At 46.2% G+C, this 27,012-nt stretch overlaps 1 protein-coding gene across 3 annotated transcripts in view; it reads right to left on the minus strand.

Moving 5' to 3' along the window:
- The window catches only part of hyi (hydroxypyruvate isomerase), a 67,727-nt gene that overhangs the window by 34,809 nt on the left and 5,906 nt on the right, over nucleotides 1–27,012 (minus strand). The window contains exon 1 of one of the 3 annotated variants that reach the window (XM_068036902.1): nucleotides 5,483–5,571. The exons of the other annotated variants lie outside the window; for them this stretch is intronic. The gene's annotated coding sequence lies outside the window, so the exon portion shown is untranslated. Of the gene's footprint in view, nucleotides 1–5,482; nucleotides 5,572–27,012 lie in introns of those variants that run through there. 3 annotated transcript variants of the gene reach the window in all.

Below are 27,012 nucleotides of genomic sequence, written 5' to 3' on the forward strand. Positions count from 1 at the left end.
AATCAGTTATGTATAACTTACCATTTAAATTCACCAATCTGAGTGTAGGGATCGATCAATGTGCAATAGAGGAAAGGGGGCAAACTAATGGAAGTTCTATTCATGTGTTTGCTGTGAAGGATGGAGGCTAGTTTGAATAGATCAGCAGAAGGTGACATTGGACAAAAACAAAAGCACTGGCATGGGGTGTTCAAACTCAAATTCAGGAAACAACTAATCATTCAGATTACAATTGTAGGAACATGAGTGAGTGAAAATTCGCACAATTTAAAAAATATTCTTTGATGGAAGTGGGCATCGGTGGCAAGGCCAATATTTATTGATCAAACCCTTATTGCCCTTGAGAAGGTGGTGGTGAACCGCTACAGTCCATGTGGTGTAAGTACACCCACGGTACTGTTAGGAAGGGAATTCCAGGATTTTGACCCAGTGACAATAAAGGAATGGCGATATAGTTCCAAATCAGGATGGTGTGTGGCTTGGAGGGGAACTTGCAGGTGGTGATGTTCCCATGCGTCTGCTGCCCTTGTGCTTCTAGGTGGTAGAGGTCACAGGTTTGGAAGGTGCTGACAAAGAAGGCTCGATGAGTTGCTGCAATACATCTAGCAGATAGTACACACTGCTGGTGGAGGGAGTGAATGTTGAAGGTGGTGAATGAGGTGCCAATCAAGCAGGTTGCTTTGTCCTGGATGGTGTTGCGCTTCCTGAGTGTTGTTGGGGCTGCACCCATCCAGGAAAGTGGAGAGTATTCCATCACACTCCTGACCTGTGCCTTGTGGAGGTGGACAGGTTTTGGGGTGTCATGAGGTGAGTTACTCGCTGCAGAATTCCCAGCCTCTAACCTGCCCTTGTAATCACAGTATTCATGTGGCTGGTCCAATTAACTTTCTGGTCAATGGTAACCCCCAGGATGTTGAAGGTGGGGATTCAGCAATGGCATACCATTGAACATCAAGGGGAGATAGTTAAATTCTCTCTTGTTGGAGATGGTCATTGTCTGGCACTTGTGTGGCGTGAATATTACTTGCCACTTATCAGCCCAAGCCTGAATATTGCTGCATGTGGGCATGGACTGCTTCAGTATCAGGAGTCGTGAATGGTGCTGAATATTGTGCAATGATCAGTGACCATCCCCACTTCTGACCTTATGATGGAGGGAAAGTCATTGATGAAGCAGCTGAAGATGGTTGGGCCTAGGGCACTACCCTGAGGAACTCCTGCAGCAATGTCCTGGGGCTGAGATGATTGACCTCCAACAACCACAACCATCTTCCTTTGTGCTAGGTATGACTCCAACCAGTGAAGAGTTTTCCCTCTGATTCCCGTTGACTTCAATTTTGCTCGGGCTCCTTGATGCCACACTCGGTCAAATGCTACCTTGATGTCAAAGACTGTCACTCTCACCTCACCTCTTGAGTTCAGCTCTTTTGTCCATGTTTGGACCAAGGTTGTAATGAGATCTGGAGCCGAGCAGCACTGGCAGAACCCAAATTGAGCATCGGTGAGCAGGTTATTGCTGTGTAAGTGTCGCTTGACAGCACTGTCAATGACATGTTCCATCGCTTAGCTGATGATCGACAGTGGACTGATCAGATGGTAATTGGCCAGATTCAATTTGTCCTGCCTTTTGTGGACAGGATATGCCTGGGCAATTTTCCACATCGTTAGGTAGATGCCAGTGTTTTGGCTTTACTGGAACAGCTTGGCTAGGTGCGCGAGTAGTTCTGGAGCACAAGTCTTCAGTACTACAGCCGGAATATTGTCAGGGCCCATAGCCTTTGCTGTATCTAGTGCCTTCAGCCGTTTCTTGATATCACGTGAAGTGAATCGAATTGGCTGAAGACTGACATCTGTGATGCTGGCGACCTCAGGAGGAAGTCGAGAAGGATCATTCACTCGGCACTTCTGGCTGAAGATGGTTGCCAGGTTGAGAGGAGGAATTTGAGTGGGATCCAGTTCTGCTAGGTTACCAACACTTTGCAGCTACAATGAAAGATTGTGAAGAGCCTTTGGGTCTGGGTGCTTCCTTCCCCTCACCCTGGTATCACTGTAAGAGGCAGGACAGATGGGATGACAGCCTAACCAGAACTCCTATCTGTTCACCTATTCTGTAGCAGTGTAATTGGGGCCCGCACTACTGTGTGCAAACGGCGATTAATCTCAGACTGGTCAATTGCCATTAGGAAAACAGAATGATTTTTTTTGTCTTTGGCCTCAATGGATCGGCCCCCAAAGGAGCAAAAGGATGCTGCTATTCTGAGCTGCCTCCCTGTGGAAGGACACGCAGTAGGTACCATGAATTGTCACAGGGATTTCTCACATATTTGTTAGTAGCAATAACTTGCATTTATAAAGCACTTTTAAGGTAGTAAAATGCCCCAAGGCTTTTCACAACAGCATTACCAAACAAAATTTGACACCTAGCCATATAAGGACATATTAGTACAGGTGACCAAAGGCTTGGTCAAAGAGGTTGGTTTTAAGGAGTGTCTTAAAGGAGAGAGAAGCTGAGAGAGCTGGGAGTTTTAGGGAATGAATTCCAGAACTTAGGGCCTAAGGAGCTGAAGGCACAGCCACCAATGCTGGAGCAATTAAAATAGGGGATTTGCAAGAGACCAGAATCTGACAAGTGCAGAGGTCTCGGAGGATTGTAGGGATGTAGGAAGTTTGAAAAATAGGGAGGTGGTGACCAAAATAGGGAGGGGGGGGTGAGGCCATGGATGGATTTGAACACAAGGGTGGGAATATTAAGTCTTTGCTGGACTGGGAGCCAATGTAGGTCACCTGCTGAAGCTGGGTCAAACTAGCAGGTTCAATCCCACCTGCCACACTTTGAGCACTGTAGTGGCCGGTCTGGATTTTCTGGAGCTAGAGTTTATATCATGCAAAGATTATCAGCCATTGAAAACTTCCAGTTAAAATAAAAGACTTGCATTTATATAGCACCTTTCACTACTGCTGAACATCTTAAAGCACATTACAGCCAACAAAGTACCTTTGAAGTGTAGTTACTGTTGTAATGTAGTTAGCCAGCAGACACTGCATACTAGGGCTCTTGGAGTACCCGTGCATTATTATCACGTTTACAAATAGAATACATGTGCTGGCAGTGAACTTGTAAGGGGCTTTTTAAAATGTATTTGAGTGGATCTTACGTGACATTGCTCACAGCTATGCTGGAGTGATGTTTTGCTGTTGAGCTGAGCTGCATTTAACATGGTTTGTCTCTTTGTGGCTACTGCTCAGGTACATTCTGTGATGAAGTAGTTAAAATAGGCTGATGCTGAAGTGCATCAGAGGATAATTGGTGAAGGAAGTTCCTATAAATTGGGAGTTATTTGTAAATTCCAGCATCTCACTATGGAGAAAGGCCATATCAGTAAGGTTAGAAAAGCCACCAGGATCTGAGTGCCTTGTTACCTACCATTCAATAGAATATGTTTTACACATAGTGCCAGATCTCCCATAATATTGTAAATGAGTTATTAAGGACACTTACGTAATGAATAATATATTCTTCAGATGGAGTTGTGGCTCTTTAAGGCTGCAAAATTTAATTAAGTAAACAGAGACTGAGGTCAATCAGATTAATTGTTGTTTGATCAGAGAATGTGGCTGCAGTTAGAGGCACCCAGTATTCTCCGGCAATCTTGTAATTTCTGTATTTCTGGCAATTTCTAACAAAATGTCATTTCTGTCTGCATTGGATAAGCCATTTTAAAGTATCAGAAAATCGATATACAGAGATTTCTGAGCAGCGCTGAACAATCTTGAATGTTACCAATTTAGATCCTTGTCCCTGGACTATAGTAATCTGGGTAAGAGATTAAGGCATTAAAGGTAGTTCTCCATGGTCACTGTATTTTTCACAAAAGTTCTGTTTGAGTAGGATTTTGCTTGTGTTCTTGATTCCCTACCCACATCAATCTGGCTCAATGCAGCTACTACACAGATATCAGTTTCTCCTTCCGCGCTCTTACTGTGACCATTGGTTCACCCTTGCCCGTGCCATCCCTTGGCAGCATTATTCGCAAGCCACAGGCTACTTGTACATGTATACTAACAACAACGTGCAGTTATACAGCAGTAATGTAGCAGTGGTAAAACATCTCAAGGTGCTTTATAGGAGCATTATCAGTTAAACTTTGGCACCATGCCACGTAAGGAGACGTTAGGACAGGTTGGTCAAAAAGGTAGGTTTTATGTAGCATCTTAAAGGAGGAGAGAGATGTAGAGAGATTTAGGGAGGGAATTCCAGAGGTTAGGGCTTAGGCCAGTGGTCGCCAGTGATGGAGTGAAGAAAATCAGACATTCATTAGAGGATGGAATTGCAGGAGCACAGAGATCTCAAAGGGTTGTAGGGTTGGAGGTTACAAAGTTAGCGAGGACCGAAGCCATACCCAGCAATACACAACTCTACCTCTCCAATGTCCTAAGGCTGCTGTTGAAAACTTTAAATTGTCTATCTATCAGCCCCTGGATAAGGCAAAATTTTCTTCAGATCAATGTCACAAAAAACAAGGCTTCCATCTTTTCTCCACCCAGGACCTACGTGGCTCTAACTCCATCAAACTCTTTGAATGCCCACTAAGGCTAAAGCTGGTGACACACAATCTCAGCTGAACGTTTTACTCCACAGCTGTCACGTGTCCTTCCATCTCTAGAACACTCTCATTCAGCCATACATTCCAGCCTGCAACTTGTGTTCGTCTGCCTTGGGTTTACTGCTGGTTTCCCACTCCCTCACTCCACTGCTCTCTGGAGTGCTCTCCCAAAACCAGTCTGCTTCAAAACCCCTCTCTCAGCCTTTAAAGGCCATCTGGAAACCAACCTCTTTCATCATGCCTCTCCCTCCACCTCCTTTCCTGCTCCATGCCTGTCTCTCCTTTGTAAAGTTCTTGCAGACATTTCTTTTACATTAGAAGTACTATATCATTTCAACTCTTTGCTATCTGTGATGATGATTTTGTTGTTCACTGAAATCCCAAACTCACTATGATAAAAATAATTCCAGGAACAGTTTTCACCTTTCTATCGCATCAGGGCCATGCAATGAACACTTCCTCTCCAGCCATCCCCTCAGAAACACATTATCAGGGAACAAGTGAGTCCCTCGAACTATCAGAATATTAGTCAAAGAGCCATTAAGTATTTTTAATATAGATTAATGTCAATTAGTATGCTGCATAAAGTTCTACAGTATGTATTCATATAACTACCAATTCTTACAACCTAATATGTCAAACCTGCAGAATTACAATTTGTAAAGTAGGCCTTTGTTCCCAGCAGCCTAAATTTGAACATGACCCCAATCATAGCACTCTGTGAACAGGATAGCATGCAAATAAGGCTGGGGGAGATACTGAGGCCTACAATAGATTCTGTCAACATGCAGAATACATTTAACCACAAACATGTTTTGTTAAAGGTCAGCTCCTATGAACAAAAATATCTTTGAAGGAAACTTTTATCTTAAAAATACCTTTTTAAAAGTGTAATAATAATTCATTCCACCCCAGACTGCTGCTCATTCACCTTCCACTGACTGCACAGATACCCAACAAAATGATACACTCCATAGCACCGCTTAGTGGCTCATACTGAACTTGTTTTTTCCCCAATCAGGAGTTCCAATCAGAGGCAAAGCCATAGGTCTTGTCATAAACTATATTAAGTTAGTTGTGCTATAACCTGTACTGTATGTAACAATCGGGTTAACTTCTTGGTGCATTAATTCAGAGTTAATTTTTACTCCCACTTCATTGTGAGTTCTGTGTACTTAATTATACTTTTGAGCGATCAGTCACATTTGGGTGAATTTTATGGAGCTTGCAAGAGCAGGATTTGTGGCGGACTGGATGACTTAATTAGGCGGGAGGTGATATATCAATCTCCCAATGGCGAGTTCAAATATGGAGATTAAGTCAGCCGCGTGTTTGTGGCGGTTTGGGCCTCACGCTGTCCTGTGGTGGGTTCCAACTTTTAATACATTTGCATACCATGAATACTCATTACCTTATAATCAATTGTAATTACCTGTCAGATTCATGCACGGGAATCTTGTGACACCCGGTTCACGCTTGTTTAAAGGTGGTGTGCAGCGGTCGGCTTTGTGCAGTTGTGTCTAAAGTCAGTGGTTTCCTTTCTTGAACTCTTCGGCATAAGGGAGAGCAACATTGTAATGGATGTTTAGCTGCAGGCTTGGGACCAGCAAAGGCGAATTGAGTTTGGGGGGTAGGGGGGCTTTTGAGAGGGTGGGGTTAGGGTGCCTGGAGGTGCAGAAGAGGGAAGAACCTAGTGTTCTAGGTGTTTTGTTGGTGGTGGGGTGGGTGGGAGGTGGGGGGGGCGTTCGGAGCAGTTAATGAAGATGAGGTACATGATGAACCTAAAGGGAGAAGGTCAGTATTGTCAATATTGGGGTCCTGTGGGGAAAACCCAGGGTGCTGGCTGGCAGAGGGAGCGATCACAGTCACAGGGGGCAGTGTAATTAAGTAGAGGGGGCAGTTCCAGAGTCATGGTTGGGTATTGGAAGGCCTCATAGGGCGGTGCATGGGATTGGACGACTACATATAGGTTGATGACTGGAGGATCTAGGGTGAGCGTGGGCATTTCGAGGGGGCCAAGTGTAGGCATAGGGGGAAAGATGGCATGTAGACATCAATAATTACATGGTCCAGGGTAATGTTGGGAGGTTCAAGAGTCACAGAGGGAAGGTGCAATGTAATGTTGGGTGGGTAAAGGCTGATGAGGGCAAGCTGGAAGGTGGCAGGAGGAGGGTGGAAGGTGGAGGATCTAGCCTGGAGCCAGATGCACACCATTTTGCAAAAGGAGATGTAAATGCACGTGGGCCTGCCAGCAGTGCAGTTTGAAGTGGGAGAAGGCCAGTGTTGGGTGGGTGGAGTTGCTGCTGTGGACAGTGAGAGGAGCTGAGAACCTATTTGCTCATGAGTTCAATGGTTAAAAATCATTGTCAAACATGTTCTCATTTCACTGCCTGTCTCATTCAAACAGTTATAAAGCTGGAATGACATGGGTCTCGTAAACCCATTTTTAAAACCTCAGGAGCAAGAGGAGACAAAGGAGGGCTCTTGCTGCTCAGTGGCTCAGGCCACAACACCAGCAGCAGGTAGCACAAGAGGGGGTGGCAGCTCAGAATGATGTCATCCAGAGAAGGCATCATAGAGGACAGGTGCTGGTGTGTCAACACATGCTCAGGAAAAAGACTAACTACTGTCATGTCAGGCCTCCACCTGCCAAGAATGAGGTACATTAATTTTGTCATGAACATTGATTTTAAACTGTTACTGGAGTGAAGAAAAGACTTGTTAAACAGATCAGCCGTGGCTGGAAAAGACATTTGCATATTAACAGACAGTGTTTGGAAGGACAAAGCAGCCATTCCCTGACATTCAACCCACAATGGACTTTTGATCACCAGACGTCGAAAGTGGGGGAGCTCGCATTCCAGGTTGATTGCTAAGATGGCCAAATACACAAACGGACATGGCCAAACCAGCTAGTTACATGACTAACCTGCTGGGCAACCTGAGTTTTTTGAATTTGTACCAACAGTTTGAGCAGAGTGTCTGTTTGCTCCTGGACTGTGAAGATTTCTCCTGTCTGCTCCCATCTCTTTCTCACAAGCCTCTGAATCCACTGAAGACACATGAACCCCAACAGAGAAAAGTCTCCTACAGCGAACAAGATTTAACAAGAATACTGGGCCCCAACGAAAAGCAAAATCGACCTACAATCAAGGACTCTACGGTGAGCTCGGAGAACCGTAACAAAATCTCTTCAGATATTGCCTCAAATATTTCCACTTTATTTTTCTTCTGCTCCTTTCTGTCTCTCTTTGCATGTGTGTATCACGTATGCATGCTAGGGTGGGCACATCTTGCATCTGTTGGCGTTAACCGAATTAGAGTTTAAGTTTAATAAAATTTCACTTTTCTTCTTTAAACCTAAGAAAGCCTGTTTGTGCTGGTTTCTTTGCCTTATAATTGGAGAGCGGTGAACAAGGATTCATCAAGGGGGATCTAAAAACACGGTGTGTTTAAAATTAAACCCTGTTACGGTAAGACCAGGTGAAGGTTGAAAGGGAACCCCGAGACCTCTTTCTCACCTGGTCATAACACTACCTTCAGATGTCGGAGAGGCAATGTCAGCGACGTCTGAGGATGTCACATGAAATGGTCACTGAGATTTGTGGGATCATTCAGACAGACCTGCAGCCATGTGGTTTTGGTGGGAACCCCATGCCAGTTGCCCTCGGGATGACTGCTGTACTCAATTTTTTCACCACCGTTCCTTTCTAGGGCTCAACGGGTGACATATGTGGCAACTCACAGGCTGCCACTCACAGGTGCATAAAGGAGGTGACCAATGCCCTTTTCTGTCACATCAATGATTTCATTTAGTTCTCTGTAGACAAGGACAGCCGGGCAGCAAGGTCATTGGCCTTCGGTGTCATCACCCGTTTCCCTAGATTGCAAAGGGTCATTGACTGCACTTGTGGCCATTTGAGCTCCCTGGGACCAACCAACTGCATCTCTGAATCGCAAAGGCTTTCACTCTTTGAACATACAACTAGTTTGCGACCACAGGCCAAAAATCATGCAGGTTTGTGCTTGTTTCCCAGGGAGCTGTCACTACGCATACTTGCAAACTTGCAACTCCCGGAAATGTTTGAGGCACCAGCCCAGGGTGTCAGCTGGATCCTGGGTGACAAGGGTTACCCCCCACCCTTTGGACATGGTTAATGATACCAGTGAGGCATCCCCAAAGCGCAGCTGAAGAGCAATACAATGCTGCTCATGCCTCCACCAAAGCCATCATCGAACGCACCATTGGTTGAAAATGCACTTCCTCTGCCTTGACCAGTCTGGAGGCGTTCTTCAGTACACACCACAGAGGGTCTCACAAATAGTCGTAGTCTGCTGTGCATTGCAAAACCTGGCAATGCAATGCAGATATCTTTTGCAGCAGGAGGTGAATCTTTAATGAATGCCAGGACCATTGAGAGATGTGCATGGGACATCAGGGACAACCTTATAGGTGTACATTTTGTCCAAGAGCAATGCACCTAAATGATTATTGTTCCAGCACCAGAACTCCATTGCCTTCCTGGGATGTTGACCTACCCTTGCCAGCCTCCCTAGCAGTCCAAACTCAAAACATCTGTCCTCTGCCATATACAATTACACGGGGAGTGGAGCTTTGATAAACGCAGTCGCTAGTGAATATTGAATTCGAGGAAATCTGTGCCACACTGGGAGATATGTGTATCATCCAACTATGACCACTCAATCAGAACCAGCACCAACATAACATTAATTTGAGTGCACCTGCACCATCTCATGTTTCTGAGTTGTAAGTCGATTCAGACAAACTCCTTTACAACGCATAGAAGGGAGGGCCAGCTGAGTCTGCATATGAAGCCATGTTCCACAGACTGTAAAGTGCAAAACTGCGAACTCAAACTAACAATCAGTGAACAATGAACACAAAAACAAAACATTTTCCACAATAAAGGCCATGTCCGTTACTCCTCTGTTAGCATCAAAGTGTACCTGCCATGAGGCGTGCCATTACATTTCGCTCTCTGATTAGGTAAGTCTCAAGAAATGACAAAAATGTACAAAATAATAAAGCAGAAAATTGTGAACTATTTACATGTGTAATCTTGTTGATTTGAACACCTGTGCCACCTTCATGCTCATAAGTCCTTAAGTTTAATCTTCCTCCCACTATGTCACAGTACAACCCTGACATCAACAGCTGAGGTGGAGGCAGTCTGTTCATTGCGCTTCCCCATTGCCATGGATGACTGTGGCAGGCGTCCTCTGGAGGTATAGGGCTGTGAGAGCTCCATCCTACTGGGGGTCTACTGCACTGGTGCAGGGGCATCGCCCTTGGCCTCGCCTGCTGGAGGTAAAGGGGTCAATATCGGAGGGGTGAGGAGACGCTGCTTATCCTGGGGGTATCCTGAGAGGAAGACCCTGGGGTGGCTGGCACAGGCTCCTCTCCATCTGGATGCACAATGGCACCTGTCTGTCTCTCTGACAGGAAGAGGCACCTGGAGGGAGGTCCAGGTGCCTCGTCCCCGTCTTGCTTAGCCATTGCTGCACAGAGCCCATGGCTACAGTGATGGAATGCAGGTCAGACGACATACAGGTCGAGTGCTCGACCTGGTCCTCCATGACGGTCGCCACTCTCTTCATGGAGGAAGCCATTTTCTCACATGCCTGGGACATGACAGACATCATGGCTTGCATGGACTCCTCCAATGCCTGCGCAAAGCTGCACATGACCCCTGGCATCTCTGACATATTTTCCCCATGCGCTCACTACATTTCCAGTAGACCTCTTGTGGCCTGGACCAGAGGAACATCATCAGCATGGGGCTCAGCAGGGGCCTGGACCCCAGCAAATGTCCAAATATCATGAGAACCGGCTGTAACATTCTCCCTCAGCTGCTGGGAAGTGTCTGTGCCATGCCCACCAGATTGTGACATTGATTCTAAGCACAAACCCACCCACCCCCCCCCCCCCCCCCCACCGCACCCATCCCCCACCCCCCAACTGCGGACTGTGTGGATGTGACTGAGCTGGCGGAGGATGCTGAAGAGGCAGGTGACAGTTCACCCTCTGGGGCATTGGTATCATCATCCCCAGAGGCGAAGTCAACAGTTTGCTGGCTTGTCATCAGTCTGGTCGTGCGACCGTGGGGACCTGCAGTGGAGAACAAACATAATCGCATTAAGCATCATCACTGTATGAGGGCATCACTGTTTCTCGCAGTCCTCCTGTGTGCCCTCATACCAGCAACAGTAAGTTTGGCTCTTCATCCTTACGCCTCAATGATTCAGCCTCGCCGTCTGCAATGACTCGTCCTCCTCTTCTCCTGTTATCTCGACTGCCTCCTCCTCTGCTGGGCTCAGGAGTCTTAGGTCTGGCACTCCACCCCCTGTCTTGGTACGCTCCTGCTGATTGTGGGTCTGTTTGTCCTGCACGAGAAGGTGCTGAATTAATGACATGTCAAGTGACGTCTAACCCCCCTTGTCTGTATGCATCCCCATCACACATACTGACCTGTCAGTCACAAGCTGCATCCAAGCGCAAACAGACGCCAGACATCCACATTCTCTGGCCACAATTGCTATGTGGCACCAAGGCTGATCAGCATTTACCACCCCCCAGAATGGATGCCCACTGACAGAAATAAAGTTTTTGAGGACCCCACGAGATACCATTTGTTAAGATTTGGCCCTATCACTTCCCCTTGCTGATCTGAGCAGGTCATTGACCCGTTTCCAACACTGCACCCAGGTTCTACGTTGAACCCCATGGTTTGACACCACCTCTGCCAGCTCCATCCATGCCACCTTGATCAGGTGGGAGAGTCTTCTGATGCCACCTGCAGGGAAGAGGACCTCCTGCCTTTTCCCGGAGGAGCACCCGCAGGGAGGCTTCACTGAACTGTGAGGCTGGTTTCTGCCTGCTAGCAGACATGGTGATGTTGGTGATGAACTGAACCAATTACAAAGGGGTTGGTGATGGCGTTGGAGAGGTGTGAAGATGGGTGAGGGTGGGTAACATATTATACCAGGTTAAGGAGAGAAAAAGTAGTAAACTCTCCTTAAAGACAAATAGCCGTGCTACTGAGCCTCCCTGATTGTACTGAAGGATTATTTATAGCCCTGCCATATATGATGCTTCACTGACTGACGGTGGGTTACACCAATGAAAAACGTTCCCCACCGCATGATCACATGTGTCTCGCATGCCCATTGCCGGCCCTTTGATTTTCAAGTATAATCACGTGGAAACCGTCAAAAAGGGAGCGAGTGGAAGTGCCGTCCACTTCCGGTTCCGCTGTCAGGAAAGGCATAACATAGATAAAAGCTTGCCCATTATAACCAGTGCACAACTGAAAAACCAATCTGGGCACACGTGCAGTAATGTTGCTGAGTCACTTGAAAAGCTGTTAATTTACAGAGTTCAGATCTGCAAAGAATGAGTTAATATGCATGCCTCTAGCAGTTTTGTTTTGAATGACTCAGGAGAAAGTGTGGGAAACCTGCCCGGCGGTCCAAGAGATCCTTCATTAACAGAACATGCATTGAAATAATTTTCTGCAGGCTGCTCTTTGCCGTTCTTTTAACATGGCTTATCGGCCCTTTCCATGTGCCGGTTCCTGCCGGACTGAGGCCGAAGCTAAATTCAACTTCAGGATTCATCTAAATATTGCCAACAAGCTGTGGGCACCAAACAGGCACTTTGCTGCAGCTCATCAGTCAGTGAAGGTGGAAAGTCTCTCACTCAGAGCTGGCGGGCAGATTAGGTAGGGTCAGGCGGCCTCATGCATGCCAGCAACTGGACTCACAGTGATGGAAACTAAACATTTTTTTGGTCTTTTTTGAGTGGCCTCAACCGGTCCCTTTAAGGACTGCTATTTCATTTGCTCAAGATCTGGTTATACTAGGTGGTACACATGTGGCATTTCAAACCTTTGTATCTGAATTTTCTACTTGGGGATCACACAATCGAGTAGGATCCTGATTTGCATACTTAAGGAGCCTAATGCTTGTTTGATTTGGGTGCCCTGGACAACTAAAAGTAACTCGTGCCAATCGGAACATAAGAGCAGGAGTAGGGCATTCAGCCCATCTAACCTGCTCCACCATTCAATTTGATCATGGATGATCATCTACCTCAATGCCACTTTCCTGCATTATTCCCATATCCCTTGATATCATTAGTATCCGGATATCTACTGATTTCTGTCTTAAACATGCTCAATGATTGAGCTTCCACAGCCCTCTGGGGTAGAGAATTCCAAAGATTCATCACCCACTGAGTGAAGAAATTCCTCATCTCTATCTTAAATGGCCTACCCCTTATTCTGAGACTATGTTCCCTGATTCTAGACTCAGCAGCCAGGGGAAACATCCTATCCACATCCATTCTGTCACGCCCTGTAAGAATTTTGTAAGTTTCAATGAGATCCCCTCTCATCCTTCGAAACTCTAGAGAATACGGGCCCAGTTTCCTCAATCTCTCCTCATAAAACAATCCCACCATTCCAGGGATTAGTCTGGTGAATCTCCATTGCAATTCCTCAATGGCAAGTATATCCTTCCTTAGATGAGGAGACCAAAACTGTACACAATACTCTAGGTGCGGTCTCACCAAGACTCTATACAATTGCAGCAAGACTTCTTTACTCCTGTACTCAAAACTCCTTATGATGAAGGCCAACATACCAGTTGCCTTCCTAGTTGCTTGCTGCACCTGCATGCTAGCTTTTAATGACCCATGAACAAGGACACCCAGGTCCCTTTGGATATCAACACTTCCCAACTTCTCGCCATTTAAGAAATACGCTGTCTTTCTGTTTTTTATACCAAAGTGGATAATAACTTCACACTTATTCACGTTAAATTCCCTCTGCCATGTTCTTGCCCATTCACTTAGCCTGTCCATGTCCCCTTGAAGCCTCCTTGCATCCTCCTCACAACATTCATTCCCACCTAGTTTTGTGTCATCAGCAAATTTGGAAATAGTACATTCGGTCCCCGCATCCAAACCATTTATATAGATTGTGAACAGCTGTGGCCCCAGCACTGATCCTTGCCATACCCCACTAGTACCAGCCTGCCATCCTGAGAATGATCTATTTATTCCTACTCTCTGTTTTCTGCCCGTTAACCAATTCTCAATTCATACCAGCATATTACCCCCAATCCCATGTGCTCTAATTTTGTTTACTAATCCCCTGTGTAGGACCTGATCAAAAGCCTTCTGGAAATCCAAATACACCACATCTCCTTTATCTATGCTCCAAATAACATCCTGAAAAAACTCCAACTGGTTTGTAAAACATGATTTCCCTTTCATAAATCTGTGTTGACTCTGCCCGGTCTTATTTTCTAAGTTTGCTTACCCACTGTTTTTTTCAGGTTGTTTTTCTTCAGGTTTGCACTTGCTGCTGTTCAATATTCAGTATATTCACACCTAATCTGTACTAATGCTTTGTCTTTCAACACACCATTAACATATTGTTTGCCTTTGCTCCGTGACCTTTTGGTCAGCTATGTGGCCTGGTCCAATCTGCACCTTCTCCTTTGTTATCTCTTGCCCAACCCCCAGCTCACTTGTTTATAATCTGTGACTTTTCTAATATTTGTCAGTTCCGAAGAAGGGTCGCTGACCCGAAACGTTAACTATGCTTCTCTTTCCACAGATGCTGCCAGACCTGCTGAGTGATTCCAGCATTTCTTGTTTTTGTTTCTTATTTTCTAAGGGTCTCGTTATCACATGCTTTATAATAGTGTGTGCCACAATTCTTGTCTAGACCTATGCACAACATGAAAATTGGAGGGCTAATGCCTATTTTAACAGGCGTAAAATGGGTGCACTGTTAAGTTAAATTTCTTCCCCCGCTGAATCCCCATTTTCCAAATTAGCTTCCAGTGGTCTTAAGGAGAGCAGAGCCACTGAATGGTATAAATGTGGACAAACGGCAAACACAGTTCAGTTTGGTGCCGGTCTCCAGAATCCATATCGAATACAAAACTGTCACTCAGTCCTCAGTTTGAATGTCTGTTTATATATAGAAAAGTCTAATTCAGTTATGTTATAATAGCAGATTGAATTTGAGCAGCTGTAGTAATGTCAGTAATCCTGGTAGTAACATGCTAATTATGAGTACATAATCAAGCACATTGTAAAGTTAACATTTCATCACAATTTCACTCCAGTACTCTTCAACTCTGCTTTCTCATGTGTAGACATCATTGAAACATAACTGTGGATGTTATACTGTTATATTGTCCAAAATCACTTGGGAACTACATTGTTCAAGTGTATGCCTATATATCTCTCCACAATGCCACATCACTCACTACTCCATTGGAACCTGTGTACCAAGCCCAGAAATGGAGAGATATGATTGGATTGGATTCGGTGAAAGACGCCCTTTGGTCTGCCCGAAACTTGCTGGTCTTCCAGCGCAAAGAGTTGTCCACCACCGAATGTTGCAGACTGGCACATTCCAAGGTCCAGGACTACGTGCTGAGGGACGCACTAAAGCTTGGGGCAGCCGCAGCAAAGGCTCAATGGGGAAAGACCACAGTGTAATGTTCCCCCACCAAGCTGGACTGAGGGGCTGGAACCATGGGAAGCCCCTCGAACTGTATCGTTAATATTCTGAATTGCTGTAAATGTAAAACTGTAATTGACATGACAATTGTGAAACGGAAGGGTTGGGAAGAAACTCATGACATTATTGAAAGAAACTGATCTCTTTTGCAATGTTTGTATTTTTTCGTGCTGGTTGGAAACTGTTTGGCAATGTAATTTTTACAGATTTTTATGAATAAAGTATATTTTGGAAATAAAAAAAAAAAAAAAAAAAGATATGATTGGATTGCTGTAAATGTAAAACTGTAATTGACATGACAATTGTGAAACGGAAGGGTTGGGAAGAAACTCATGACAGTATTGAAGGAAACTGATCCCCCTTGCAATGTTTGTATTTTTTGGTGCTGTTTGGAAACTGTTTGGCAATGTAATTTTTACAGATTTTTATGAATAAAGTATATTTTGGTAATAAAAAAAAAAGATATGAGAAAGGCATGGAAAGAGATGCAGTGGTTTTTGTCGAGGTTCATCCCAAGCAGCTCTGTAACACAGGAGTCTATGCTCTAAGGGCTGTTCCCAGGGACACATACCAAGACAAACATCAACTGCTGCTGGAGGACTATCAATTTGGTGAAAGACGCCCTTTGGTCTTCCCGAAACTTGCTGGCCTTCCAGCGTAAAGAGTTGTCCACGACCGAATGTTGCAGACTGGCACATTCCAAGGTACAACAACGCTCCGCTCCGGTTGATCAACGTGTACGCCCCGGTTCAACGCAGCGAGCGGCTGACCGTCTTCCAGCAGCTCCCACTGCTGCTGGCGACGTCCAGGCCGGTCATCCTAGGCGCTGACTTCAACTGCATCATCGATGCGGCTGGACGATCCGGCAGTGACGACAGCAAACTGGACGCTACGTCCAGATTCCTAATAGAAACAGTTAAAGATGCCAAACTGCACGACGTCTTCAGCAAACCTGCAGACGGAGCGCAGCGCAGATACACATGGTCAAGATCGGACGGGTCTGCCCGTTCCAGGATTGACTTCCTGTTTGTGTCCCGTGCGGTCACGGTCGGATCCACCGACGTCAAGCCGGTGTTCTTCTCCGACCACTGCCTCTTACTGGCCGACTGTCACTTACAGGACGACCAGCGGGTTGGCAGAGGGACGTGGAAGCTCAATGCGACACTGCTGACCCCAGAGAACGTTGAGGAACTCAAAAGGGATTACAAAGGTTGGAGGACTGTGAAACCCCTCTTTGAGTCTCCAGTTCATTGGTGGGAAGCGATTAAGGAGAACATCAAGAGGTTCTTCATCCACAAAGGTGTTCAGAAGGCGAGAGAGAGACAGAGGGAACTGTCCCGACTCCAGAAAATTATGCAAAATCTACTCCGGTTGCAGTCAATGGGGGTTGAGGTCAAGGAGGACCTCCAAGAGGTGAAGAGCCAGCAGGCCTCACTCTTTGCCAAGGAGGCCTCCAAGATCATCTTCCGCTCCAGAGTCCGCTCCATCGAGCAGGATGAGACGTGCTCGCGTTACTTCTACCAAAAGGTACACAGAGAGAGCTCTGTTATCAGCAGCCTGAAGGAAGAAGATGGCTCGGTAACGTCTTCGCAGTCCGACATACTAAGGATCAGCAAATCCTTTTATGCTGGGTTGTATGACGCGAAGCCCACAGACAGCAGAGCCTCCCAGTCCTTCCTGTCATCTATCACAGAGGTCTTAGATGACAGCAGGAGGGAGAGACTGGACAAGCCGCTAACTCTGGACGAGCTGACAAAGGCCGTCGAGTCTTTCGAGACGAGTAAAACTCCCGGGAGCGACGGCTTACCAGTCGAGTTGTACTCGGCCCTGTGGGACTGGGTCGGCCCGGACCTGCTGGAAGTATACGAGAGTATGCTCCTGGCCGGCAGCATGTCAGAATCCATGAGAAAAGGCATCATCACCCTCATTTACAAGCAGAAGGGGGAGAGGGCAGAAATCAGAAATTGGCGGCCCATCTCACTGCTTAATGTTGATTACAAGATTCTGTCCAAAGTCATAGCCAGTCGAGTCAAGTCTGCTCTGGAGCTGGTGATTCACCCCGATCAGACCTGTACTGTACCCGGCAGGAAGATCTCTGATAGTCTCGCGCTACTCAGGGATACGATCGCCTACGTACGGGACAGGAGGGTGGACACCTGCCTCATCAGCCTGGACCAGGAAAAGGCTTTTGACAGGATATCGCACACCTACATGATGGACGTGCTTTCCAAAATGGGGTTTGGGGAGGGAATCTGCAATTGGATCCAACTGCTCTACACAAACATCAGTAGCGCAGTCTCAATCAACGGGTGGGATTCTGAAAGTTTCCCGATCAAATCTGGAGTCAGATAGGGCTGTCCTCTGTCCCCAGTCTTGTTTGTTTGCTGTATTGAACCCTTTGCTGAGTCTATTAGGAAGGATGCGAGCATAAGAGGGGTGACAATCCCAGGCAGCGGGGGCACTCAGGTCAAAACCTCCCTGTACATGGATGACGTCGCCGTTTTCTGCTCGGATCCGCTGTCCGTGCGCAGACTGATGAGCATCTGCGACCAGTTCGAACTGGCCTCGGGAGCCAAAGTTAACCACGGCAAGAGCGAGGCCATGTTCTTTGGCAACTGGGCTGACAGATCCTTTGTCCCCTTCACCGTCAGGTCAGATTACCTGAAGGTGCTGGGGATATGGTTCGGAAGGGCCGGGGCGTGCACCAAAACATGGGAGGAGCGAGTAGCCAAGGTACGACAAAAGTTGGGCATGTGGGGGCAGTGATCTCTCTCCATTGTGGGTAAGAACCTGGTCATCAGGTGCGAGGTGCTCACGTTGTTGCTCTACGTGGCGCAGGTCTGGCCCATACCCCACTCCTGCGCCGTGGCAGTCACCCGAGCCATTTTCCGCTTCGTCTGGGGATCTAAAATGGACCGGGTCCGGAGGGACACGATGTTCAAATCTCTGGACAAGGGCGGGAAAAATGTACCCAACGTGGCCCTCATCCTGATGACCACCTTCGTGTGCGGCTGCATCAAGCTGTGTGTAGATCCCCAGTACGCAAACTCCAAGTGTCACTAGTTGCTGAGGTTCTATCTGTCCCCGGTGTTGCGAAGGATGGGCCTGGTCACATTGCCGCGGAGCGCTCCGTACAGTTGGGCGGTGCCGTACCACCTATCCTTCGTGGAGCAGTTTCTGCGGGAAAACACCTTTGACCACCGGTCCATCAGGCAGTGGTCTGCACGGAATGTCCTCAAGGCCCTACGGGAAAAGGAAATGGTGGATCCTGTCGGATGGTTCCCCGAGCAGACCGTCAAAGTCATTTGGCGGAATGCCTCATCACCAGAACTTTCAAACAAGCACCAAGACGTAGCTTGGCTGGTGGTGAGAAGGGCCCTCCCCGTCAGATCCTTCATGCACACCCGAAGTCTCGCCCCCTCCGCACAGTGCCCCCGCGTTGGCTGTGGTGGGGAAGAGACGGCCGCCCACCTCCTCCTGGAATGTGCCTTTGCAAAGCAGGTGTGGAAAGAGTTGCAGTGGGTTTTGTCAAGGTTCATCCCAAGCAGCTCTGTAACACAGGAGTCTGTGCTCTACGGGCTGTTCCCAGGGACGCACACCGAGACAAACATCAACTGCTGCTGGAGGACTATCAATTCGGTGAAAGACGCCCTTTGGTCTGCCCGAAACTTGCTGGTCTTCCAGCGCAAAGAGTTGTCCACCACCGAATGTTGCAGACTGGCACATTCCAAGGTCCAGGACTACGTGCTGAGGGACACACTAAAGCTTGGGGCAGCCGCAGCAAAGGCTCAATGGGGAAAGACCACAGTGTAAGGTTCCCCCACCAAGCTGGACTGAGGGGCTGGATCCATGGGAAACCCCTCGAACTGTATCGTTAATATTCTCAATTGCTGTAAATGTAAAACTGTAATTGACATGACAATTGTGAAACGGAAGGGCTGGGAAGAAACTCATGACAGTATTGAAGGAAACTGATCTCCCTTGCAATGTTTGTATTTTTTGGTGCTGTTTGGAAACTGTTTGGCAATGTAATTTTTACAGATTTTTATGAATAAAGTATATTTTGGAAATAAAAAAAAAAAAATATGATTGGATTGCTGTAAATGTAAAACTGTAATTGACATGACAATTGTGAAACGGAAGGGTTGGGAAGAAACTCATGACAGTATTGAAGGAAACTGATCTCCCTTGCAATGTTTGTATTTTTTGGTGCTGTTTGGAAACTGTTTGGCAATGTAATTTTTACAGATTTTTATGAATAAAGTATATTTTGGAAATAAAAAAAAAAGATATGAGAAAGGCGTGGAAAGAGATGCAGTGGTTTTTGTCGAGGTTCATCCCAAGCAGCTCTGTAACACAGGAGTCTGTGCTCTAAGGGCTGTTCCCAGGGACGCACACCGAGACAAACATCAACTGCTGCTGGAGGACTATCAATTTGGTGAAAGACGCCCTTTGGTCTTCCCGAAACCTGCTGGCCTTCCAGCGTAAAGAGTTGTCCACGACCGAATGTTGCAGACTGGCACATTCCAAGGTCCAGGACTACGTGCTGAGGGACGCACTAAAGCTTGGGGCAGCCGCAGCAAAGGCTCAATGGGGAAAGACCACAGTGTAAGATCCCCCCATCAAGCTGAACTGAGGGGCTGGATCCATGGGAATCCCCTCGAACTGTATCAGGAACATTTTCATTTGCTGTAAATGTAAAAATGTAATTGGCATGACAAATGTGAAAGGGAAGGGTTGTAAGGCAACTCATGATTGTAATGAAGCAAACGGACCTCCTTTGCACTGTTTGTATTTTTTGGTGCTGTTTGAAACTGTTTGGCAATGTATTTTTTACAGATTTCTATGAATAAAGTATATTTTGGAAATAAAAAAAAAGGTGTGAGCAAATATACATGATGCAAACTTCAGTATCTGTATCAAAGTCGTGATTATTTAAGAAGCTCTGGGAACCACAAGACATAGCAATGGCCTTTACACCTATCGTGGCACATACGGAGATGCTCATGGGACTGGTTGCAGCATGTGTAGCATCTTGTTATCTGGAAAGCCTAGATTATCTGCATTCATTTCACCTCTCCATGCATTCATTTCAGTTTCCATGCTGCTCCACTTTCTGATCATATCTGTTTCAGGTCACCTGTTTGCAACTTGCTGTTACTTCCATAACACCAGCAATGAAAGGTGTTCAGAATGCCTTATTTGTTAAAGGTTGATCATGAGACATGCAGGGAGAAATTCTTCGAATGCTCCTCAGCACATTTTTAACCAGGAAACTCAGTGCTTGAAGGTGGAATTAGATAGGGCAGATAGTTTTTTGGTCAGCATGGACACAACGGGCTGAATGGCCTCCTTCTGTGCCGTAATCTTGCTATGGTTCTGTGGTTCTATGGCTAAACCTGTTTACTACAAGAGCATTTTAACCAGAGGGAGAAAAAATGCATTAATATAACCCACAAATTTACTGCATTTGAACAAAATTATCATTTGCACTTTCTGTACCACATAGAGAAAATTATTGTGCAAAAGGGTAAAATTAATTATGATATTGTAGGTAATAGATTCTTCACAATTGTCTGAAAGTAGAAATACATCCTAAACACAAATGGCCTGGAGTTTCTGCTCATTTGCATTGGGGTAGTTTTTCCGCATAGTTTGGCTGAAATCGGCATAGCCAGCACAAAAAACGGTGTAATTTTAAGCGTAAGTTAGATTCAGTACGACTTGAGTTTCTGCAAAATTTATGCGCCAGTCTAAAAAGCATTGTTGTGGAAGCAGGCCCCGCCCGAAAAACTGACCACACCCCCAGGGTGAATTAATCCCCATGGCAAGTTTCCGCTAATTGTGTTTATTCGCGGGCCTTTGAGGAGGTTTTTAAAAAAAAATTAAGCTGGAACATTTGAATGCAAGGACACTAATTGGAACTTTTTAAAAGCCTTTGAATGTAATTATTTTTTAATTTACTGAGAAACTGACTATTGTATCTCAATATAACTATGAAATGGTTTTGTATCTTTGTTAAAAGTCATTTTCAGTCATGTAAAATCAGGTTACTCATAGGTGGTGGATCGACACTATGATTGGCCTTGCCTGCGATGATGCTCACATCCCATGAAAGAATAAGAAAAAATTAAAAGTACTTATTTTTGGTTACAAAACCATTTTCAGTTATGTTAATCAAACTACACTAAGTTACTGTATTAAATATATCAAGGAATATTTATTTAAATAATTTATTTCAAAATAATTTTTAAAAACGCTACCCGATTGTGCGGGTTCCTGGCAGATTTTGCGTTCAGCGATATGCAAATGAGTTTGAGTGGAACCTTGAGAGAAAAGAAAGCACTTCTCAAAACAGAACTCAGTAGTATGCAGCATGAAAACAGAAGCCACAACAAAATGCAAGACAGTCCTACAAATCAAATCACAGCTCCATCAGTCTTGTCAGGAAAACATGCTATGCTGAATGAGAATTTTAATTCATCAGTTGGTAACCTACATTAAACTTTTAAAAAGGAAAGCTAGAATCCTATATTCAACTTTTAAAACTGGCAGCTAAGATGGCCACCACAATTTTCATTGAAATACCTCACATTCCAAGGCATTTAAGTGGAGACGCATGTCTAAATAGCTCGCATCCAGAACAATGGCTTGAACAGTTGTGTAAATTATCTGCCCTCGTTAGTGAGACATTCAAAGCCATCTTAGAGCATTCACACTAGTGGAGATGTACCTCCAGGGGGTAAACATTGAGGCAATAAGACCTGAGAGAGATTTGGGATTCTTAGACTTTGGATCTCATTAAAGTGGAAAAAAGAATACACTGAAAGAATCATGTGACAGTCTCCCCAGCCTGTGTGAAAACTTGGAGATTCTGTTCCACACAGGAGACAAGCTTTGAGAGCTAATCAGTGCAGGACCCCAGTGGGCTGTCTCTCTCTCTCTCTCTCTCCAGGTAACCTTGCAAGTTTCGAACCCTGTCTAAGTCTATCATCCCATCAGACAGAGACCCCAGAGAAAAAGTCACCTACGTCACCGTCTCCAAGAAAACCCTGAACCAGGTGTACTTCTACCAGCCAGGAACTTCAGGATCACGACTTCAGCTGGAAGACAACTGAATTACCAGACCCCACAATCTGTATATTATTTTTATTTGTTCTAGGCTCTAATCCAAGCAAACTATTCTTCATCACTCTTTAACCTATTTGCGTGTGTGATTCTCAAGTGTTTGTGTGTGAGAAGGTTGGAGCATAGTTTCTTATTTTACTTAGATCAGGATTTGATTTTAAGTACAATAAACTAACCTCTTTCTTGTCTAAACTCAAGAAAACCTGTCCAATTGATTCTTTTATGATCATAGCACATAAAGGGTTAAAAACTCACTGAATTGGCATGCACACACACTGTTTAAAAAGGAATAAACCCTGTTGTGGGCAAAAAGAGAGAAGGACAAGAAGGGAGCCTTTTGACCCCTCCTCACCTGATCGTAACATTCTGCATGAGATACATTGACTAACACGAGGTGAAGGAGCAGAAGCAGGACACCACCATAGTCAAAGAGTGTAAAAGAAAAAGGGATTCACAACAGCTAAAGTCAGCAGCAGGGACACAAGAACATGAAAAAGCACATGCACCATTTTTGTACAGTGGTTTGAGAAAAGTGTTCGAGAGATATTGGCAGGAGGAAAGGTCAGAGTGAGGAAGAAAACTGGAATAAAAGCAGAAAATGCTGGAAAATACTCACTAGGTCAGGCAACCTCTGAACACAGTTAAAGTTTCAGGTCAATGACCTTTCATCAGAAAAATCCCTGGAGTTTCAGTGAGAAACAGAGAATGGAGACAGGAAACTAGACATAGAGATGAAAGTTAACATATTTGAGATTTGAGAAGATGCCAAGAACATTGCAGGTGCAGATTAAGATGAGATGAATTGATAGACATGGGTGGCGAGGTGCAGATCCAGCCATGATTTAATTAAATGGCAGGGCAGTTTCGAGGGGCTTAATGGCCTATTCTTGTTCCTCTGGTCCTATACATACAAACTTATGAATTAGGAGCAGGAGTAGGACACTCAATGCCTCGAGCCTGTTCCGCCATTCAATAAGCTCATGGCTGAACTGATTACTCTACATTTCCACCTACCCCCGATAACCTTCCCCCGCTTGCTTATCAAGAATCTATCTAACCTCTGCCTTAAAAATATTCATACTCTGCTTCCACTGCCTTTTGAGGAAGAGAATTCCAAATACGCACGACCCTCTGAGAGGAAAAATTTCTCCTCATCTCTGTCTTAAATGAGCGACCCCTTATTTTTAAACAGTGACCCCTAGTTCGAGATTCTCCCACAAGGGGAAACATCCTTTCCACATCCACCCTGTCAAGACCCCTCAGAATCTTATATGTTTCAATCAAGTCGCCTCTTACTCTTCTAAATTCCAGCAGATACAAGCCTAGCCTGTCCAATCTTTCCTCGTAAGACAGCCTACTCATTCCAAGTATTAGTCTAGTAAACCTTCTCTGTACTGCCTCCAATGCAGCATGTCTTAGAGGCCATAGTAAGTTGCAAATATTTAGACTGTACTTTTATGTCGTTCATGTCATAAATGGGGAGAGGCAAATAATGAGAATAAGGGATTATCACTGCAGTAATTTGCACGACTGGGCAATTCTCAACCTCCATAAATTTGCCCAGGCATGCGCCATGGAGAGGTCACTCCATAGTTGCCTCACAGCGACTAAAACAACACGGAAGGCAGCAGTTACGGGTTATAAGTCCAGATAAATTGGCGTAGAAACTGGGCGCCACGGGTTGCCTTTGTCGGTGGGAGAGGTCATTGCACCTCACTGGACAGCTACCGCCCGCCTCAAACCGGGCAGCCCCCGGTCAATAAGGTTCTGTCCCGCCACAGTCTGCCTGCTTCAATGGGTGCTTGGAGCTCAGGGTCATTGCCCGAAAGGTGGACTGATACACCGCACCAAACAACATGAAAAAAGGAAAGAAGGTACCAGCCCTTCGCTTTGCAAGCTGGAACGTCAGAACTATGTGTCCTGGCCTGTCGGAAGACCTTACACAAATCAACGATTCTCGGAAGACCGCCATCATTAACAACGAGCTCAGTAGATTCAATGTGGACATTGCAGCACTTCAGGAGACTCGCCTCCCCGCGAGTGGCTCTCTAGCAGAGCAAGACTACACCTTCTTCTGGCAGGGCAGGGATCCTGAAGAACCAAGACAGCATGGAGTGGGCTTCGCCATCAGAAACTCCTTGCTCAGCATGATAGAGCCTCCCTCAAATGGCTCGGAACGCATACTGTCCATCCGACTGCTCACCACCTCTGGTCCAGTACACCTACTCAGCATCTATGCTCCAACACTCTGCTCCGCACCTGAAGCTAAAGACCAGTTCTATGAACAACTCCATAACATCATTAGCAGCATCCCCAACACCGAACACCTATTCCTGCTGGGGGACTTTAATGCCAGGGTTGGGGCCGACCATGACTCATGGCCCTCCTGCCTTGGGCGCTATGGCGTTGGAAGGATGAATGAGAACGGGCAGAGACTGCTTGAGTTGTGTACCTATCATAACCTCTGCATCACCAACTCGTTCTTTCACACTAAACCCTGTCACCAGGTTTCATGGAGGCACCCAAGATCACGTCGTTGGCACCAGCTAGACCTCATTGTCACAAGGCGAGCCGCCTTAAACAGTGTTCAAATCACACGCAGCTTCCACAGTGCGGACTGCGACACCGACCACTCCCTGGTGTGCAGCAAGGTTAGACTCAGACCAAAGAAGTTGCATCATTCCAAGCAGAAGGGCCATCCGCGCATCAACACGAGCAGAATTTCTCACCCACAGCTGTTACAAAAATTTCTAAATTCACTTGTAACAGCCCTTCAAAACACTCCCACAGGGGATGCTGAGACCAAGTGGGCCCACATCAGAGACGCCATCTATGAGTCAGCTTTGACCACCTACGGCAAAAGTGCGAAGAGAAATGCAGACTGGTTTCAATCTCATAATGAAGAGCTGGAACCTGTCATAGCCGCTAAGCGCATTGCACTTTTGAACTACAAGAAAGCCCCCAGCGATTTAACATCCGCAGCACTTAAAGCAGCCAGAAGTACTGCACAAAGAACAGCTAGGCGTTGCGCAAACGACTACTGGCAACACCTATGCAGTCATATTCAGCTGGCCTCAGACACCGGAAACATCAGAGGAATGTATGATGGCATGAAGAGAGCTCTTGGGCCAACCATCAAGAAGATCACCCCCCTCAAATCTAAATCGGGGGACATAATCACTGACCAACGCAAACAGATGGACCGCTGGGTTGAGCACTACCTAGAACTGTACTCCAGGGAGAATGCTGTCACTGAGACTGCCCTCAATGCAGCCCAGCCTCTACCAGTCATGGATGAGCTGGACATACAGCCAACCAAATCGGAACTCAGTGATGCCATTGATTCCCTAGCCAGCGGAAAAGCCCCTGGGAAGGACAGCATTACCCCTGAAATAATCAAGAGTGCCAAGCCTGCTATACTCTCAGCACTACATGAACTGCTATGCCTGTGCTGGGACGAGGGAGCAGTACCCCAGGACATGCGCGATGCCAACATCATCACCCTCTATAAAAACAAAGGTGACCGCGGTGACTGCAACAACTACCGTGGAATCTCCCTGCTCAGCATAGTGGGGAAAGTCTTTGCTCGAGTCGCTCTGAACAGGCTCCAGAAGCTGGCCGAGCGCGTCTACCCTGAGGCACAGTGTGGCTTTCGTGCAGAGAGATCGACTATTGACATGCTGTTCTCCCTTCGTCAGATACAGGAGAAATGCCGTGAACAACAGATGCCCCTCTACATTGCTTTCATTGATCTCACCAAAGCCTTTGACCTCGTCAGCAGACGTGGTCTCTTCAGACTACTAGAAAAGATCGGATGTCCACCAAAGCTACTAAGTATCATCACCTCATTCCATGACAATATGAAAGGCACAATTCAACATGGTGGCTCCTCATCAGAGCCCTTTCCTATCCTGAGTGGTGTGAAACAGGGCTGTGTTCTCGCACCCACACTTTTTGGGATTTTCTTCTCCCTGCTGCTTTCACATGCGTTCAAATCCTCTGAAGAAGGAATTTTCCTCCACACAAGATCAGGGGGCAGGTTGTTCAACCTTGCCCGTCTAAGAGCGAAGTCCAAAGTACGGAAAGTCCTCATCAGAGAACTCCTCTTTGCTGACGATGCTGCTTTAACATCTCACACTGAAGAATGCCTGCAGAGTCTCATCGACAGGTTTGCGTCTGCCTGCAATGAATTTGGCCTAACCATCAGCCTCAAGAAAACGAACATCATGGGGCAGGATGTCAGAAATGCTCCATCCATCAATATTGGCGACCACGCTCTGGAAGTGGTTCAAGAGTTCACCTACCTAGGCTCAACTATCACCAGTAACCTGTCTCTAGATGCAGAAATCAACAAGCGCATGGGTAAGGCTTCCACTGCTATGTCCAGACTGGCCAAGAGAGTGTGGGAAAATGGCGCACTGACACGGAACACAAAATTCCGAGTGTATCAGGCCTGTGTCCTCAGTACCTTGCTCTACGGCAGCGAGGCCTGGACAACGTATGCCAGCCAAGAGCGACGTCTCAATTCATTCCATCTTCGCTGCCTTCGGAGAATACTTGGCATCAGGTGGCAGGACTATATCTCCAACACAGAAGTCCTTGAAGCGGCCAACACCCCCAGCTTATACACACTACTGAGTCAGCGGCGCTTGAGATGGCTTGGCCATGTGAGCCGCATGGAAGATGGCAGGATCCCCAAAGACACATTGTACAGCGAG

The sequence above is a fragment of the Heterodontus francisci genome, chromosome 8, assembly GCF_036365525.1.
Source record: "Heterodontus francisci isolate sHetFra1 chromosome 8, sHetFra1.hap1, whole genome shotgun sequence".
Taxonomy (NCBI): Eukaryota; Metazoa; Chordata; class Chondrichthyes; order Heterodontiformes; family Heterodontidae; genus Heterodontus; species Heterodontus francisci.